General features: G+C 42.0%; 1 protein-coding gene and 1 long non-coding RNA gene across 2 annotated transcripts in view; one reads left to right on the top strand and one right to left on the bottom strand.

Annotated features, from left to right (window-relative positions):
- NDNF (neuron derived neurotrophic factor) overlaps positions 1-13222 on the bottom strand; it is a 40338-nt gene extending 27116 nt beyond the window's left edge. Inside the window, exon 1 of the mRNA XM_072788556.1 lies at positions 12859-13222. The gene's annotated coding sequence lies outside the window, so the exon portion shown is untranslated. The remainder of the gene's footprint in view (positions 1-12858) is intronic.
- A 397-nt stretch (positions 13223-13619) lies between these two features.
- Positions 13620-18488, top strand: part of LOC140611739 (uncharacterized) — a 49812-nt gene continuing 44943 nt past the window's right edge. The window contains exons 1-2 of the long non-coding RNA XR_012012879.1: positions 13620-13685; positions 13919-14064. This is a non-coding gene — a long non-coding RNA (uncharacterized lncRNA). The remainder of the gene's footprint in view (positions 13686-13918; positions 14065-18488) is intronic.

Genomic DNA, 18488 nt, shown 5'->3' with positions numbered 1-18488 from the left:
TTATTAGGGGCCTACTGCAAGTTCCCTGGGGACATGAGAGGTTGATAAGGCAGGATCGAGGTCTTCCAGTGAAACCAGAGACTTTGATTCTTATGGCACTTTCTTACTTGAATTATAGCTATTTTAATATTTTTTCTCATCTTAAAAAAAAATCTTCATGAGGTTTTCATAGCATGAGTTTACTCAAGTAAGTGCCCTTTAGAAAAGATTTTTTTACTCATTTTTCTATCTCTTAGATAGACTTTTTTAGTTCTTTCACAAAGTGGGCACTAAATAAATGTTTGCTTAATTCTACTGATTTCAAGAAGTTTACTGTAAGGAGTAAGGTGATCAGAAATCTCTGCCTTCATATTCTGGACTATGCAAGGCAGCTGGGAGTGGTCTCAAGGCTGATTCTTAGCTCCAGGCCCATTTTTCCTTCTGGTGCCTGGGTGCCTAATACTCAAAGGTGTGAAGGGGCTCAGCGTTGTCCTCACCAGGCTAGATGCAGACTGGAGTGGGAATCGGGGCCCTATTCCTTCCTCTACCAGGACACTTTTGCACCATCGAGCCCACCATCAGATTAAGTAACTGCGACCACTCCTGAGCTGCCTTGGTTTCTTTTCATGTTTGTTGACTGAAATGGAAGAGTGGTTCTTGGCAAGGCCGCTGAAGGGTCACCCAGATGCTGCCTGAAAACCAGTACATGCTAGTTTTACCTCAGTGGCACCGTCCTGCCAGGTGCCAAACTAGGCCTTGACGTTACCTGCTTTTCTTCAGACTCCATCCCTGACTAAGCAACACATCCTGCCAACCTACCTGCTGCCTATTCTCTCAGATTGGTTCTCCCTTCTCTGTCCAAACTGCCAGTCCCTCAAATGATCCACTTCCTGCTTCTCACACCTATTTCCCACATTTCTCCTTATTTTGCACAGTGTGACACTATAAACAAATGTTTCATTCTTCTGCTGACAGAAGTAAAAAAAAAAAAAAAAGTCAGATGGTTTCCCGTGAACTGGAGGATCAAGTCCAGGCACCTGAGGTCCTTGACCTCGCTAGTCCCTGTGCCCAGCTCCTCTCCTCCAACTCCCCACACTTGGCTCCCAGCTCCCAACAGGTGCTACAGCCCTGGGCACAGGGGCCACCTCTGTAGGGTGCCTCTGTGGCAGCTCCTCATTCTCCATGACTCAAGCATCTACTACCACGAGGAAATTTCGTTGTGCACCTTTTTATGCACATACTTCTGCCACAGACCATTTTAACTTCTCTGTGTGTGTATTCTTGAGATGCCCGGTTCTGTAGAAAGGAGATGCAATCTTTACGACAGTTCTTATGCTGATCGTGGAACCCAAATGCCAAGCAGACGTTCATGACATTTTGTGGGTATGTAACAAGTAAATGAAATTGAAAATAATAAAACCGATTATTATTGCTGATTTATGAAATTTGTTTCACAAGAGATATTATTAGCTAAATAGAAAAGAAGTTGTGGATGTTTTTGACAATTTTATGGGCATAAAAAGGTTTACTTTGTAAGACTTAAAAATTTGGGGAGTGTTTCTTTAATCTTTTGAAGGTTGACTTCATGGAAACCTGTTGGTTGGCTGCCATAGACGGGTGGTATGTGCTGGATGGTCCAGGGGCCTGGTAGGAGGATGCATTTTTTCTGTCCTTAAAAACACAGACATGTCCTAGTAAGAATAACACAGTGCACTGCTCAGCAGGACCTCTTTTCCCCTGAACACATGTAAAATATGGTTTGGTTGGGATACATTCTGATCAGAAAATAGAAATGCTATAGAACAGTGCTTCTCAAACCTGAGTGTGCAATCACACCACTCAGTTTTCCCATTAAGATGCAGATTCTAATTCAAAAGGTGTGTGTGGGGATCCTGATCCCTCTGCTTGGCTTCCAGCCTCTCTAACTATCTCGGCACAGAAGCAGATTCTCATAGCTGATGGGCTGTACTTTGAGTAGCTCTGTCTCTTCCAATCCTGTGACGGATTACCTGGTAATGGTGGCACTGTGATTTTCTTCTCCAGTATTTTCACTGTTCTTACTCTTTTTAAAATATTTTATTTTAAAGTAATCTCTACACCCAGCATTGGGCTTGAACTTACAACCCCAAGATCAAGAGTTGCATGCTTTACTGACCAAGCCAGCCAGGTATCCCTTGTTATTTGAACTTTCTGATTTCTAATTTTTACCTTTCTAATTTTAACTTTCTAATTTTTCTGATTTCTACTCATTACCAAATGTAATGTACTAAACATCTATTTAGCATAGATGACACGGAGATTATACACATCCTTTCCCCCTTTTACTTTGAATATTATTATTACATCAACACAATTTCACAGCTTTTTTTTCCCTATCTTCTTTATGTTAAAGAAGAAGAAGGAGGAGGAGGAGGAGGAGGAGGAGGAGGAGACGACGACGATGATGACAATGACAGGCAGGCTTACTCCCTCTGGGGAATATGTCTATGTTTATATTAAAGCCCAATAATAATGGCCTAGTGGAATTTTTAGGAGATTGTGACAAGATTCTAATTTCTTCGTATACTTAATGCAACTGGCAAATACTGAGAAATAAGATGCTATCAAAAAGAAATTATAATTACTATAGAATTATAAATACCATAGACTAAGAATTGGCATATGATTCCATGGACCCATTCTCATATTTTCCCAAATACGTGATGGTCCCAAAACTTTGCCTCTTTACCCCCAATTGGCAGTTATTTTGATAAGACAGCATTAAAGCCTATCTACTATCAAAAAGTTTTTGAGGTTGCCTCCAGTGCTAAAGCACAGGACAAAATTAAAGTAGTAATTTAAAAATAACGATAATCAGGGTAATATAATTCAAAGATAGAAGAGTGAGACATATGTCCCGGGAACTTTAAGTAGTTAAAACAGTTAAACCTTAAATTATTCTTATTTCCAGAAAAAAGAAAAAAGGGGGGGCTACCCAAGTATGCAGTTGTCGTGTTCTTGTAAAAAGAAATAAGTTAAAGTAACAGTTTTCAAATACGTATTTCTTCTGTGATCTCTCTTACAAAATCTAAGGCCAGAAACAAACTATAAATGTAGAGCCCTGTCTTCGGAGAGATGAGATAATACTCCCCAAGGACACTGGTTCGTGACAATCTCGCAGTTGAGAGAACCTGAAAGAAAGGGTAGTTAACGTATCGCCTCTCTTTTCTTTCTGTAGCTCACTCTCTGGTCTAATGTCTCCAAGTTTGGGAGCAGTTAAAAGACTGACAAAGTAAAACAGAAAATGATCTCTGGACTTCGAGTAAGAAGATCTGAATTGAAGAGGTTCTGACTAAACCATGATTGGCTTTTGTACTTTGAACAAGCCTCTTCATCTCTTTTAGTCTCTGTTTCCTCATCTACAAGATGGACACAGTTATTCCCAGGGTTGTTATGAAGTTTAAAATAGTGGATACGAATGCTCTTTTCAATTGAAAAAGGGTTCTATTTATCTATAAGTCAGCTTATAAAACAGCTTCTCTAACTAGTTGCAAAATATTATTCAATAACAAAAGGTACGTGTTTTGATCTACCTGCTCTTTAAACAGGTATCAGAAGGAGTCTCAGCAAGAGGTTATTCTATCTGAATTTACCTAATCAGGAAAAAGTTAGGCTCCTATTTCATCAAAGACTGACTAGAAACACAGAGGAAAGCCAACACATTGGGTTTTTAAAAATCATCACATAAAACAGTAGGAAATTCTTAATATTCTTTTTTGTTAGCCTTGATAGACCATATTGGAGGGCATCAGTATTGTTTAACAAACAAAGATGGATTAAACGGATTCAAAGGTGAGTGTGCTCAGGCTGTTTAGGCACTGGATCTAGCAAAGGATTTCAGATGCACGTGTCGAGATTAGAGAGCTGAGGATCAGGCTCAGTTCCTGGGATGTTCTGCATTATTATTTCTGGATTAAGAGATGATTAAAGAACAGGGCACTCAAAAGGCAGATAATGTGGACAGACCCCACAGTCACTTTTAATGAAGAGTTTATAGTAAATTATGATGATATAACACAAGCACGTAAGTCTGCAACAATCAGAGAGATGACAAGCCACAAAAATGCTGACCACAATTATTTCCTCTCTACTTCCCTCCCCATAAAAATTAAGATACACAGTTAGGTGTGGTTTTTCTTCCTAAAAAAAAAAAAAAATTTTAAGGGACGCATGAGGGAAAGGCTGCAGCTGGTGAGTGTTGGGGATCGACGGTGTTTAGTGGTCATTACACAGGATAGAGCCTGCCAAGAGAAAAAAGATGTTTCCAAACTGCCTCTTTGTTGTCATTGCTATGTAAGTGTAAATAAAACTTTAAATATAGAGATTTTAAAAGAATTATAGACTGAACTTTCTGGCTGAAGTGTTAATGTGTGTGTTATATACATATTTTCACCGTTTGAGCTTACTTATTACTCATTATGTTTTAAAGGACTTTCAACATTTAGACTATTTGGAATATGTGTCTATAATAATTCTCATTATTCCATTGAAATGTACAACTTCATCCAATTTGGGGGGAGATCATTTATTTCAAAAATTTTAAAACAGATCTAACTTAAAATCTTATCTCTTAAAAATGCCACATTATTACTAGATTGCTAGAATGACTATAAAGGTAAATTATTAGGAATTAACACTAATTTAAAAAGGGATTCTGCAGATTTTTTAATTTTCAGTGTTGTACCTTAACACATACTGACTTAAAAGTGGAAAAGTGTAATCGTCTTCCTCTACAAAATTACCTAGCAAGTTAACCATAACCAAAACCAGCAAACATTTAGCACATAAGCTGTCTATGATTAAGGTCTTATGAATTTAGATAAACTCAATGATATTTTTGAATCATTAAATTGTAAAAAGAAAGAGAAGAAAGAAAGAAAGAAAGAAAGAAAGAAAGAAAGAAAGAAAGAAAGAAAATAAATCCAAGCAAATTGTTTCCTTATAAAGTAATTTGGAAACTAATATCAGTTTAAGAGTTTTAAATATTTCCATCAATTCTGCTTCTGAAACCAGAGTCTCCACTTTATTTTAAAAGTTAGTGAGTGTAGGTAAGTCTCTTAACTAAAACGGAGTCTCAGATTTCTCAGCAGTAGGAGGATTAATATCTTCCTCACTGGGTTCCTGTGAAGATTAAGGAAAATGATGGATGTGGCAGGCAGTACCTTGTAAACAATTGAGGGTTTTTCAGAGTAATAATATTGTTAATAAGTAGGATAATATCCATTCACCTTGTGAAGTTCAAAGTACAGGAACAACTTTAACATAAGTTAATAACTGGCAACTTTACGGAGAAACAATAAAATCTCGAATAAAAAATTCAAAATGTAATACAATATATATTTGTGTGAAAGCATTAGGCAGGTTAGATAACTTTTTTTAAACTCTTAAAATACTGAAAATTTCAGAAGATAATGGAGTATATTATCTATTTACGGGTAACAGAGGAATTATCAAATACTTACACATAAAACTAAGAATACTTTTAAAGATAATGGTGACTAATTTATTTGAGGGCTCTTTCAGCTTTCTGTTTAAGACCTCTGGTTCTGTAATGTGTTGTCTCCAAATCTTTTCGAATTGGGATTCAATATATGTTGCTTAAGGCATTCGACACTGCGGTGAGTATCATAGTTGATTATATTGGATGAGCTCCTACACTGCACATCTTTTCTCTGGTTAACTTGTGGGTAGGTAGGGCTGACTTCTAAATCTTGATTAGAATGTCATTATTTTCACCTGTTATTATATTTACTTCACAGAAGCTATCACCTCTATCATTATTGATTTTTTTAATGACCATCCAATATGCTGAGTAAGAGTGCCTTTGTCAATAGATATATTAACACAATGTTAACAAAACTTCTTTTCCTTATTTACACATAAGAGTAAATGTAAATAGAGCTTTTGATATTTTCTCCTTTCATCATAAGGGGTCATCTTGTGAGGCCAAGAGGATACTTCTTTTAAAGGAAGTATTAAAAAAATTTTTTTAAAAAATAATAAAGGAAGTATTTACAGCAGACCTCTGCTTTACAAGACCAATACTATCAAAAGCTAGATACCTGTTCAGTACCTCAGTGGTTTAAAAGAGTATTCTGTTTCTTTCATTTTATTGAAAAGATAAGTTTTTAAATACAAATATTCACTAGACCTAACCTTGCAAAGATAACCTCAATGTCCTTACCAATTCCTCAACATCGAGATTCCATATCTTAAATTCACATCAAGGTAGAAAGAAGATGAATAACATATTTTGTGGACCCAGTATAAAATGAAAAATTGTGGGGCCCAGTGCAAGATCTCTTGTTCAGAAACTAAGAATTTTAAGATGGTGACAGACAAGCATTCAACTAAGCACAGGAAGCCCTTCCAAGTGTGGTCCGTGAAGCTGGCCCCTGGTAAAACTTAAACTAGTATATAAGAAACAAAATCAATTATCAGAAGAAGAGAATACCTAGGGCTATTTTCATATTTGTAGTGGACACTGAAAAACAAAATCACTTCAAAAATGAAAAACCATCGTTTTGCAGATAGCATTTTAGTACCATGAGAGACCTTGGTAACACTGGGGGCAGGGTGGCTTCCCCAATACCTCAGGCCATCTCTCAAGGGACCTGCCGGCTTGTCCATCTACTAATACAGTTATGCCTGCTACTGTGATCTTCAGAAGGTCAAATCGTTATCTTCTATTTAAGAGGCAGTTTCATTTTTCATTAAAAACAGTAATATATTTTCATAGCATTTTAGCAACCTTCAAAGGATCACCCCTAGAACTAAAATATCTGAGACCTAGGGAGGCCAAGAGATAAATGATTGCTGTCTTTTCTCAGTTTGCCAGGTGTTTTTAGCTACCACTGCTGTTTCTGATCTCTGTCACCACTGTTGGCAACAAATCTCTCTTCAATTATAGGATCCAGTTACTTCTAAATCAATCCCAATTTGAAGCTTTTGATAATATCACTGAATTTTAGTGAATGCTGTGATTTACTATGAATTATGACATTTATTGAGTGCTATCAACATATGAATAATATTTAGGTTTCAACCAAGACATATATACTTGTGTATTGTTATAGGTAAAATGTATTTGTTGTCTGCCTTTAAATGTATTTTAAACAAGATAACTAAAAGGGATCAAGTACATTTATGCTTATGTGAGTTGCTTGTTTTTTTGTTTTGTTTTTTTTTTGGTATGACTGGTAGTTTGATCAGAAACATATTTTGTTACAGAAATAAAATGCAGAGAGTTACATTTGGGAATGCCCATGAGCTTAGAGTACACATGACCTGAACAGAAAGAGAGTAATCAAAGGCATCTCCTAGGTTCCTATGGATTGCCGAGATTTATTTTTCACTATGATGTGCTGTAAATCATAACCATCTATACTCTTGTAGCCCTTTAGTTAGAGAAAATAACCCTAAATAAATCAAGCCCTTTTACACTAGCTTTTCCCTTTTAAATATAATATTTTCAAGTAAGTATCACAATGTTGCCCCTCATTTTGTCATCTATCCAGACACAGTATTCTCTATCTTTGCAAATAAACATTTGTTCATAGTTTCTATACTAAAATTTAAATAAAAGTCATGGTGATTTCAAAAACAAGATATCACCCTTCACAAATCTTTCTAATTATGAGTTCAGGTTTTACTGTTTCTTTTAGAAAATGATAAAATTCAGTCTCATTCTATATGCTCAGAGAACAAAATGTAGTTACGATGATTTTTAAGTTACAGATAAAACACCCACTTGAATACCGTTCATATTTTTTGGCTATGTCTTTAGATTGTGGAATATATGTCCTCTGAGCACACAGCTGGAAGAAGACAGTGTGTGTCTCACTTTCATGTCCGGGAGAAGACAAAAACTTGTACAGTTACCATGTACTACAGTCAGTCACCACTCTTTGTGAGATTGGCTGTAATCATTCCAATTAGAAAACAGACATGAGTGCATGTTGCTAACTCAATTTTTGTTATTTGGCTATTATATTTAAAACCCCCACACTGCAGAGGCTATTGTCTAAGAGGTCTGCTCAAATGAGTCCATTTCTAATTATGTGTAATTATGTTTTTATTGAGTTCCTTCCAAACTTAATATAACCCATTGTTTCTAAAAATGTTTCTTTTTCTCATAACTATATTCTTTCAAAAGAATAGCAACAAATTCTTTCAAAAGAACAATTAAGGGACATTGGAAAAGTTAACTGTATACGTTCTTCCATAGTTTTCTTTTTTAAAGATTCATTCAGAGTTTTCACAAGTGAAACTAAGAATACTTCAGAGAAATATACAAAATTTTAAATATGTGTCATTTTCAAATTGGATACAGGAAAAATTAACAAATCAAAACCAAAAACTACTCACCAACTTACTATAATAAATCAGTTTCCAAAGGATCTGGAAATTGTTGATGGAATAATGACATGTAATCTTGGAAGTTTCTATATTTAAAAACTTGAGGTCTGTGGACTTTAAAGTTTAAATCACATTTAGTTCAGTGAGTTCTTAAAAATTTTGACATTGTAACAGGACCCAATACCCAGCTGTTCTGTGGTCAAATCTGTCTATCCCAAAGGGAAAAATCTGCAGAAACATGGCCAGTTTGATTTTATCCTATATTGATCAAATACCTTACTCTTAATTTGTAAAGTGTGAAACAAGTAATATCTTTTAAAATCTCGGATCAGTTAATAGTATATATTTTATAATTTTCAAATATTGCAAAATACTAAAATGTATAGATTAGTTGGTTTGCTGGTTTCAGTAAACTACCAAAAGAAAAGGGGAATGTGTGAATATAGCATCTTCAGGTTTCGGAAATGTGTTCAGGAAGTAAGAAGCCAAGAATACACCTGCATTAGTTACTGGCTCGGGCACTGGTGGGCTACAGAATGCAAATGTCAGGTGTCATCTCAGAAGTGGCAAGGGATCTAAACACACGCCCTAACACAGATTCATCCAAATGGCATAGTTTTTCCCAGAAATATAACTGAATTTAAGATCAGTATGATGTAATAAAATATTAGCGTTTTGCTTTTCTATGTCATACTGATTCTTTTTTTAAACAATAGTAGCAAGATTATTTACTTTTCTTCCTAGGTGAAAATCAACATGTGGCAGCATTAGTGTGTATATCATAGGTATCAATTTACACCATAATACAGTGTTAAAATTAGGCAAGATTTAGTGTTAAGTTCCGGGTTCAAATTGCAAAGCATTTTTAAATGGAGTATTTAAATTTTGGAGGACTTTAACTTTGAGATCAGTTTGAAAGCAAAGATTTAGCATCATTTACCACTTACTACTCAGCTATAACTTGTTAAAAGTTGTCACTTCTACTGAATGATTGTGAATGAACTGGATAAGGATAAATCACACTCTTCAGAATAGTAGTTCCAAAATAGACATTTAGGGGTTCTAGACACTGTTTCAAGCTCAAGTGAATAATTTGAATGAGTTTTGTAGATCACACTTGCCTTTGGCCCAATATAGATGCCTTTGGGATAGGATTTCCTCCCAGTGACTAAGCTGATGGCAACTGACCCTGGCGAGGTCCAGTCCTTACTTGGATGCTACTCTGGGCTCCCCAAAGCAAGTCCTGACACTGAGACGGGGAGCAAAAAAGTGTGAAAGCACCGCTCAGTCACTGCATTCAACACTATCACTGGAATAACTAAGGAAGAAAGATTAAAAATTTTTTAGTGCACATTATGAGGAATTCACACTACTCTTCACTATTTGTAAACTCAGGCATAGTCGTTATATTTCCAATATCTACTCATTCATCGTTGCAAAACGATGATTATTTCTGTCCTAACAATGACAACAAGAACACAGTCAGTTTGAAAAAAAATTTGGCCTCTTGATAGACTGAGCAGAAGTACAATAGAAATGAACATAGGAGGGTAACAGCGGGCAGGTGCATTTTATTTCTACCTTTCCCTCTTCCATCCCAAGTAATCAGGGCTCTACCACACAACTTTTCCCCTATCACAAGGAGACTCTGGTCAATAAATCCAAGTGAGAAAACAAATATCTGGATCACCAGGTTCATGAAGCCAATCAAAGAAGTCACTACGTTATCTGAAGACAGACCCGCGATGGGGGCTACGATGGCTACGTCAGCATTCCTTCAGCATGGGATTGCCAAGGTTATGACATCACCCTTTGCTTTTTACCATTCATATGTCACCAGACATATGTTCAATAGACGCAGGACAAATAAAATGAGGGTCAGGGCTTCCCTCATTCTTAGAAGGATATTTTCCAATTATATATTTTGTTACATCTTAAGAGATAAAAGCTGTGTCTGCAAGTGATTAAAAGATGTTTTATATTCATGGTTTCATTCCTGTTGAAATAAATGCGTAATTTAAACCATACATGATTCCTAGCAATTTAGGCCCATTACAGAGTTCTAGCTTCTTTTTTATGATAGTTACTAATCAAAACAGAGTGTTGCTGCCACGTGGAGCCTGTGACTTCCACATACAGGTTTAATGAATAAAACGTCCTGACATAAAAATGAAAACAATACAGACAAAGCTGCAAGCCGTGGCGTTTCTGGTGTGTGGTAAAGATTAAGGACATTCGCTGAAGTTAAGAATTATGCAGAGAAAACACTTGTAATTTCTTTCTCTAAAGGAAGAATGAAAGGATTTTTTAGTGAAATCTGAAATAGTCACTAATTTTTCCAACTTCTGGACCCCTCATTCCCAGCTGATTCCCCCTCCTGAAGAACCTAAACTCATCAGAGTCACTTTTAAAGGATAAATGATGGGATATTTTAATGTAATCTTGCATATAGGTTTAGATTGAAAATGGGAATTGGGACCATAATTAATTATGTTGCCAAGTTTTTTGAACTTTAAGGAGACAGACTGAGGCAAACGAGGGCATTTCATAAGACTGCAACCTCCGAAAAGTTCATGGGTTAGAACTTTGGTAAAAATGACAGTATCTTTTTTGACGTTTAATTAATTCCATATGCAGAATGAGTGTGAGGAATTAATACCCTTTTGGTGTGTTCACTTTCTGAAACCACTGTAATAAGAGACTGACACAAAATGAAAACCAAATATAAACACGGTCTTCAGCTAGGGTACGGCCTTATTATCATCCTTAATAAACAATAATCAATAATGATAAATACTGAGAGCCCTCGGCGCACTCTGCCCCGTATGCATATCTGCTCTCGCATCCATCCATCACATCTTTCAGGATAATAAAACAATTCAATCCCATCAAATCCCCAAAACCGCTCCCTCTGGAGGGATGTTTTATCTCCACTTCTGCGAGCCCAGGGAGGATTTTGCTTGTTTGAAAGGGGCGGAGAATGGAGCGGGGGGTCCTATTTTTTCCCATTGACGACTCCCCTGGTTCTCACAGGCGCTCAGGGACCGTGTGGGAGGAAAATGGGAGGAAAATGGGAGGAAAATGGGAGGAGGTGCGGAGATTCCCTCCTTCAGAAGAGAAAAAGAGTTCAGGAAGCCCGGGCAAAAGAAGGGGTGGGCGAGGGCGGTGCGGGACGCAGGGCAGCGCATCGGAGAGGCCAGCGACCAAGGGAAAAAAAGAAATTCTTTTCTGACATAGTAGGATCGAATGGTGAAAAGTAGACAAATTAACCAGCCCAACTAAGTTGCTAAGAGCACCTATGTTTAAAAAAAAAAAAAAAAAATCGAACCCAGAGGTATTTTCTCAGCTTCACTTGTCGCCCAAGGTCTTGGTTTCAGGGAGCTACCTGCACCCAGAGCGGGAGATGGACAGCGCCCGAAGGGCACCGGGAGGGGACCCACGACCCGGCCCGGAGGACAGCGCAACGCCCTCGCGGAGGTGCCCGCCGCAAACTCCGAGGGCCTCGGCGACCCGCGTGGACCCGGTGCTGGGGGCTGCGGCCGATTCCCCGGCCTCGCGAGGGGGCACGCGCGGGAGGGGGCCGGAGGGGCGCACAACCAAACGAAACTGCACCCTAAATTGTGCAGTTTGCCAAGTGTCCCAGGAGAAGAGCTGGGACCCGCGGCCACTCGTGCGCACGATCCCCGAGTGTCGGGGCCGCCCCAACTCTCAGCTCCGTACTGAAGGTAGCGCCGACCCCAGCGGACACGACTGGTGCACACCCAGGGCGAGGGCACGACGGCCTGTCGCGCGGTCTGGGCCTCGCTGGCGGCGCCGGTGCCCCCCACCCCCCACCCTCAGGCCAAAGCAGCTTCGGTCCCAGGCCTCCCTGCTCAGCTCGAGGAAGTTTCTCCAACGCTGCTCGCTACCAGGCGGAGGGCTAACGGGGAGCCGGGGCGGCAGGGGTTCGACCGGCCGGAGCGGACCCAGGTCCCCAGTGCCCCCCGCCCCCCGGGAGCCCGCGCCCGCCCGGCCCGCGGGCGAGCCCCGAACGCAGCGCAGGCGCCTCGCTTTGCGTCCCGCGCCGACGCGCCGGCAAGACCCGGGTCCCGCAGGCTTCGCGAGCGAAGGGCAGAGGGCACGAACCTAAGCGGAGGCTGCAGCCCTGCCGGCGCCCGGCCAAGCCCGGGATGGACGCTCGGCGGCTCTGCCGGCTCCGCCACGCCCGGGCCCCGGGAGCCCCGTGTCCCCGGCCTGTGCACCGTGCCTCCACCTCCCCGCACGGAGCCCGCGTGGAAAACCGAGGGAGACCTGCCCCCCACGCCCCTTAAGCCCTCAGCTCCTGGGGCTCTGGCGCCCTCGTCCAGGGCGACCGGGAACCTCGCCGGGCCCGTCCGAGTCGCGCAGACGAGCCCCGGGGCGTGAGCGCTCCCTGCGCCGGGTCTGGGGCTGGCGGGCTGCGGAGCCGGGGCGTCGGAGTTCGGCTTTCCTCTCGCCACTTACCTTGCAAAGATCTGTGTGATTTTCCTGGGAGGGGGAGAGGCAAAGAAAAAAAAAAAAATCCCTCCCCGAGGTGTGGTGTGCGGAACAGTCCACGTCCCCGGCCAAGATGCTGAGCGCCAGGACTCAGGACCCGGAGGGGCTGGGAGGCGGAGGGGGAGGCAGATAAAAGAAAAAAAGGAAAGGAAGAAGAAAAAGAAATCGGCCGAAGTGTCCCAACTTTGCGGTGGGCGCTGCAAACTTCAAAGGCGGGCGAGGCTGGCGGCGCGCGGCCGCCGAAGTTGCCGCGAAGTGGAGCGCGGAGCAGCGCGGGCTGCGGGGGTCCCGGGACAGAGCGGGGAAGTGCGGGGCGTCCTCGCCAAAGGCGGGGAGCGCGCGGGGGCCCGGGCGGCGGGACCAGGCTGCCGCGCCGAGCCGGGCTGTCGCGGGCTCCGCGGGCGGCCGCTCGGGGCACCGGCGCCGGGCTGCAGGGCGACGCGAGGAGAGCCGGGCGCGCGGCGGAGGCGGGTGCGCGGCTCGGGTGGCTCCGCTCGCTCGCGGCTCCGAGCGGGGAGTGTGTGCGCTCCCGAGTGTCACCGCCGAAGCCCAGAGCCGCTCCCCCGCCCGCCCCCTCCCTCCTCTGCCCGCTGCCTCCCCCCGCAGTTCCTCCCTCTCTCCCTCCCTCCCGCTGCGCGCCACCGCGCGCGCGCGCAAACACACACACACACACACACGCACACACGCGCGCACACACACGCGCACACGCATGCACGCGCGCGCGCGCCACGACCCAGCGCTCCCCGCACCACGAGGAACACTCCGCGGTCCTTAACCTCCCCGCCTGCCGCGGGGTAGGCGACGGGGGCCCGGCGAGACCCCCGCCAAGCCGCAAACCCCGGGGAGAGGCGTGCGCGGGGCCCTCGCACCGTCAGGGAGACCCGGGTGCACAATGGGGGGGGGCTCTCGGGTTGATGGGGGGTGGGGGGGAGGCGGGAGCGGAGAGACGAGCTAGATCCAGAAGGTCGGAGGCGGAAAGCAGGGTGTGCAAACTGTGCATTCATGTCCCACTTCTCACCCGCCGCAGCCCTCACTCGGGGAGCGCGGCCCCCTCGGCGCGCAGCGAGCCTCCTCCGGTTGGAAAACTCAGCAGCTGTTTTAACAATTGAAAAGCGGCCCTACAGGACCAGTGAGAGACGGAGCAGAGTGTGTGAAGCCATTAAGGCTGACTAGGTAATTATGATAAGAAGTTACCTAATTAGCAACCTGGCCAGGGCATTGAAAAAAGGCTGGGGGGGGGGGGGAGTGCTGAGTGATTTAGTGATCTCATTTTCCCAAATGCGAACCTAGTTTCTAGCAAACCTGGTTTTTTATACCCTCGAATTTTAAGTTCTCGGAATGTAGTTTATTAAGATACAGTGTCAGTACTGAACGCATGAAAAGTACTTGCCCCCTTCTTATTGCCACGGAGAAATGGAGATAAATAAGATGAGAAGCACCCTTACCGAGGTCGTACTAACAACTATGGTCTTTTTGTTAAAATACCTGGTCACAGAGGGCGGTGCAACGAGGCTTCCGAAGTTTTGTGGCTCCTAGGTGAGAACACTGCCATTAGATGGATTTATGAAACTGTTTATACCCTACAAAGTAGTTTTGTAAAAGCTGTAGAATATTTAAATACTAACGGGGATGTTGACATCACTGTGCAAGCTTTTTTCTTTCTTTCTCTTTCTTTCTTTCTTTCTTTCTTTCTTTCTTTCTTTCTTTCTTTCTTTTCTTTCTTTCTTTCTTTCTTTTTCTGTTTTTTTAGCATATGACACAATGAAGTGGGAAAGGGGGTCTTCTGGTCTCTACTCAGGAGATCAGGGGAAATGACTCCAGCATTTAATGGATGTGACCCAGAGCTGATCATTGGGCATTCATTAATGAACATTTATTAAGTGCCTGCCGAATACTATGTATATTTTTGTGCTGTGATTTCAAGGTGAGACCTAGTGTATCCTGACTTTACGGAGCTCCCAGCCTGGTGGGGAGACAGAGGCACAAACGAAAGTGGGATTATCACTGTAATAAGTAGGAGTATTGGAAAGGAAATGGCTAACTCTTCTTTAGGAGGTACTCTTGATAGAGATTTTAGTTCTGAAGGATGAGGAAGAGAATGCCAGGCAAATAAGGATGGGGAGGAAAGGGCATTCCACAGACAGGAATGCAAGTGAAGAGTTTAGGAAAGTGTTAAAGCACTTGCTATGTGCTGAGAACTGAGAGAAGGTCGGTGTGGCTGGGTTGCAGCTGAAAGTAAGCAAGGCCAGGCCACGGGGCTCTAAGGGCCCAAAGAGCCGAAACTCTCCCAAGGGCGGTGCATGGCTGGGGAACTGTTAAGGGTTTTATGCAAAAACCTGTGTTAAGGTTTCTAACTGCCATCCAATGAAAGTTTTTATTTTATTTTACTTATTATTTTTAAAGATTTTATCCATTTATTAGAGACACAGAGAGAGAGAAAGAGACAGGCAGAGAGAGAAGCAGGCTCCATGCAGGAAGCCCGACATGGGGCTTGATCCTGGGTCTCCAGGATCAGGCCCTGGGCTGAAGGTGGTGCTAAACCACTGAGCCAAGGGGGGCTGTCCAATGAGAGTTTTTAAAAAGTTATGTCTGCTATTCTTATGGAAGACAAATGGGAAGGAGATGGCAATGAGGAAGTTATCTCCAGAGAAAGAGTTAGGGGCTCAATTAAGACCATGGAAGTAAAAAAAACAAACAAACCACAACAACAAAAAAATAAGACCGTGGAAGTGCCAACTGGGAACTTGGGACAGCTCTAGAGATATTTAGGAAATAGAAGAGACAGGACCTAGTGGTTGATTGGATATGGAGGGTAAGGGAGAACCGGAGTAGTCTAGACGGACATGGAGGTTTCTGGTAGGGGCAAGAAGGTAGGAGATGGTACTATTTGCCAAGAGAAACAACATAGAGAGAGGAGCAGTTCTGGTAGGAACGTACTGAATTCTGTCTTAAACTTCTTGAGTTGGAGGCAGATGTGGGACATCTGAGTACAGCACTCTATAGGCTGTTGGAAGGAATGTTCCTAAGAGAGAAAATCCAAGCTGGAAGATCCACCAAGAATCATCAGCATTCAGGTATTTCTTGAAGCCAGGGAGAAGAAGAAGGCAGGCAGGACGAGACTTAGCATGGAACAGGGCAGAGCACCAATGTTCCATTCACGTAGGGGCAGATGGAAGAAGAGAAGCCTGCAAATGAAAGAGACAGAGACCAGAGAGGGAGGAGGAAACTAGGAGAGAGCAAGACTGATGAAGCCAAGAGCAGAAGGGCCTACTGACCAGTGCAGAGTGTGGTCGAAGGATCACAGCCTGAGGAGCAACTGCTACTCTTTACAAATGTCTCAGTGATCTCCACCTAAGCAATTATAGTTTATAGTATATGTGTGTGAAGGATCCAGATAATAGCAGGTGGGAGAGAAGGTGGGATCATGGGGGCAGAGAACACAAGTTCATTATCCTAGCAGTTTGGCCTTGAGGAAAAGGAGAAAAAGTTATAAGGAAAGCACTTGTGTAGAGGCTGTACTCTTGTCGGCCTTTCTTATGTGAGACACTTGGTCTTAATTGCATGATACTGAGGGGAAAGCAGGTGGAAAGGGAAAGGCTCAGAAGTCCGTGAAGTCCTCTGAGGGTCAGTTCCCTCCTCAGTATGGGCAGAGCACCCTAGCTGGCCTGTGAATCTCAGAGTTGGTGAGGAGTTTGAATCAATTGGAGGCTGAGATAGTGCTTTAAAATTGCCAGTAGGAAGAAACGGAGTCCAAAAGGCATTAAAGTGACTTATCGTTAACGCAGACAATTCATGACAGACCGAATCTATGTGACGAGTTCTATAAAAATATTTCTGTTTTAAACATCAGGATTTGCATATATCAATATACCTATCTTCTCAAAAAATATATACATATTAAATATCTTCAGACTTGGGTGATATGCCACATTAGATAGAACACGCACTATTTAGTCAGACAGACTTGTATTTAATTGTAGACTCAGATAATTATTTGCTATGGGGTAAATAGGTTTGCCTCACTGAACTGCAGTGTTGTGTTTTTTTTTATCAAGTATAAAAATGGAACAAATTGTAGCTGACTTACAGATGTTTCGTGAGGATTAAGTAGTATGCCATATTCAAGCGGTTTTTAAAAAATATTTATTTATTATTTATGATAGACATAGAGAGGGAGGCAGAGACACAGGAGGAGGGAGAAGCAGGCTCCATGCCAGGAGCCCGACACGGGACTCGATCCCGGGACTCCAGGATCGTGCCCTGGGCCAAAGGCAGGTGCTAAACCGCTGAGCCACCCAGGGATCCCCCATATTCAAGTGTTTGGCAGAGATTTAATTATCTATTTCTGAAATTACTTTTAAACTATGAAATTTACTATTTTTTTTTTAATTTTTTTTTTTAATTTTTATTTATTTATGATAGTCACAGAGAGAGAGAGAGAGGCAGAGACATAGGCAGAGGGAGAAGCAGGCTCCATGCACCGGGAGCCTGATGTGGGATTCGATCCTGGGTCTCCAGGATCGCGCCCTGGGCCAAAGGCAGGCGCCAAACCGCTGCGCCACCCAGGGATCCCCGAAATTTACTATTATTCAATTGGGAGGAAGAGCCCGAAATGATGATAAAATTAAGAATATAATTAAAGTCTATATGAGAGAACTCCTTGGTCTTAAAGCAGCCATCTTCAAAGTATGGTCATTGACCCCTTGTGGGGTTCATGGGATCTTTTCAGGGAGTTTGGCAAGGCCAAAGCTATTATTGTATTAATTATAAGATGCTATTTTTTTCTACTATGTTGATATTTGCACTAATAGTACAAAAGCAATGGTGGGTAAAACTTGCTAGCACCTTAGCATGAACCGGGGTAGTGGAACCAAACTGTACTCGAGTTGTAGTCTCCATTGCCACATATGTCTCTTTCTTTTAAGAATGTCTTTGATGAAGCAGTAAAAATAATTCTTTTTTTTTTTTTTATTTAAACCTTTGAATCTGTCCTTTTAATATTCTGCATGGCAAAAGGAAGGCACATATAAAATTCTTCTGTGGCATCCCAAAGCAGTGTTAGTCTTGGATTAAAACCCTTGAGTAATTGGGTCATGAGCTAAACTAGCTGTTTTTTTTTTTTTTTTCATGGTACATAGTTTTACTTGAAAGAACAACTGACAAGCTATGGTTATTTACACTTGGATGTTTTGCAAATATTTTTTTCAAAACAAATTAAGTGAGCCTGTCACTTCAAGGTAAACAACTGGAAGTACTTATTTTCAATGAAAACTCTGAGCTTTCAAGTAAAAAATAGAGAATTTGGAAAACTTGTCTCTGTCACCATGAGCTTGGTCGCTTTCTTATATTTAAGGTCTTTTGTAATAAGACTGTGATCATTTTAATTAATGTGGCTTTTGATATTATACAATGAAATGTATTGTATTTGGAAGATCTGCATGACTCAGTGAGCCGGTATTTTCCAAATAACCAATTACACATGATGTTATAAAATCATTCATGAGTTAAAGATCCATTCAAAGTACAAGATAGATTGAAGAATTATAATATAATGGAGTATGAAAATTAAACTGACACAGTTTCATATTCCACATTAC

Source organism: Canis lupus, chromosome 20 (genome assembly GCF_048164855.1).
Source record: "Canis lupus baileyi chromosome 20, mCanLup2.hap1, whole genome shotgun sequence".
NCBI classification, from domain to species: domain Eukaryota; kingdom Metazoa; phylum Chordata; class Mammalia; order Carnivora; family Canidae; genus Canis; species Canis lupus.
This window is presented reverse-complemented; position numbering and strand designations above follow the sequence as displayed.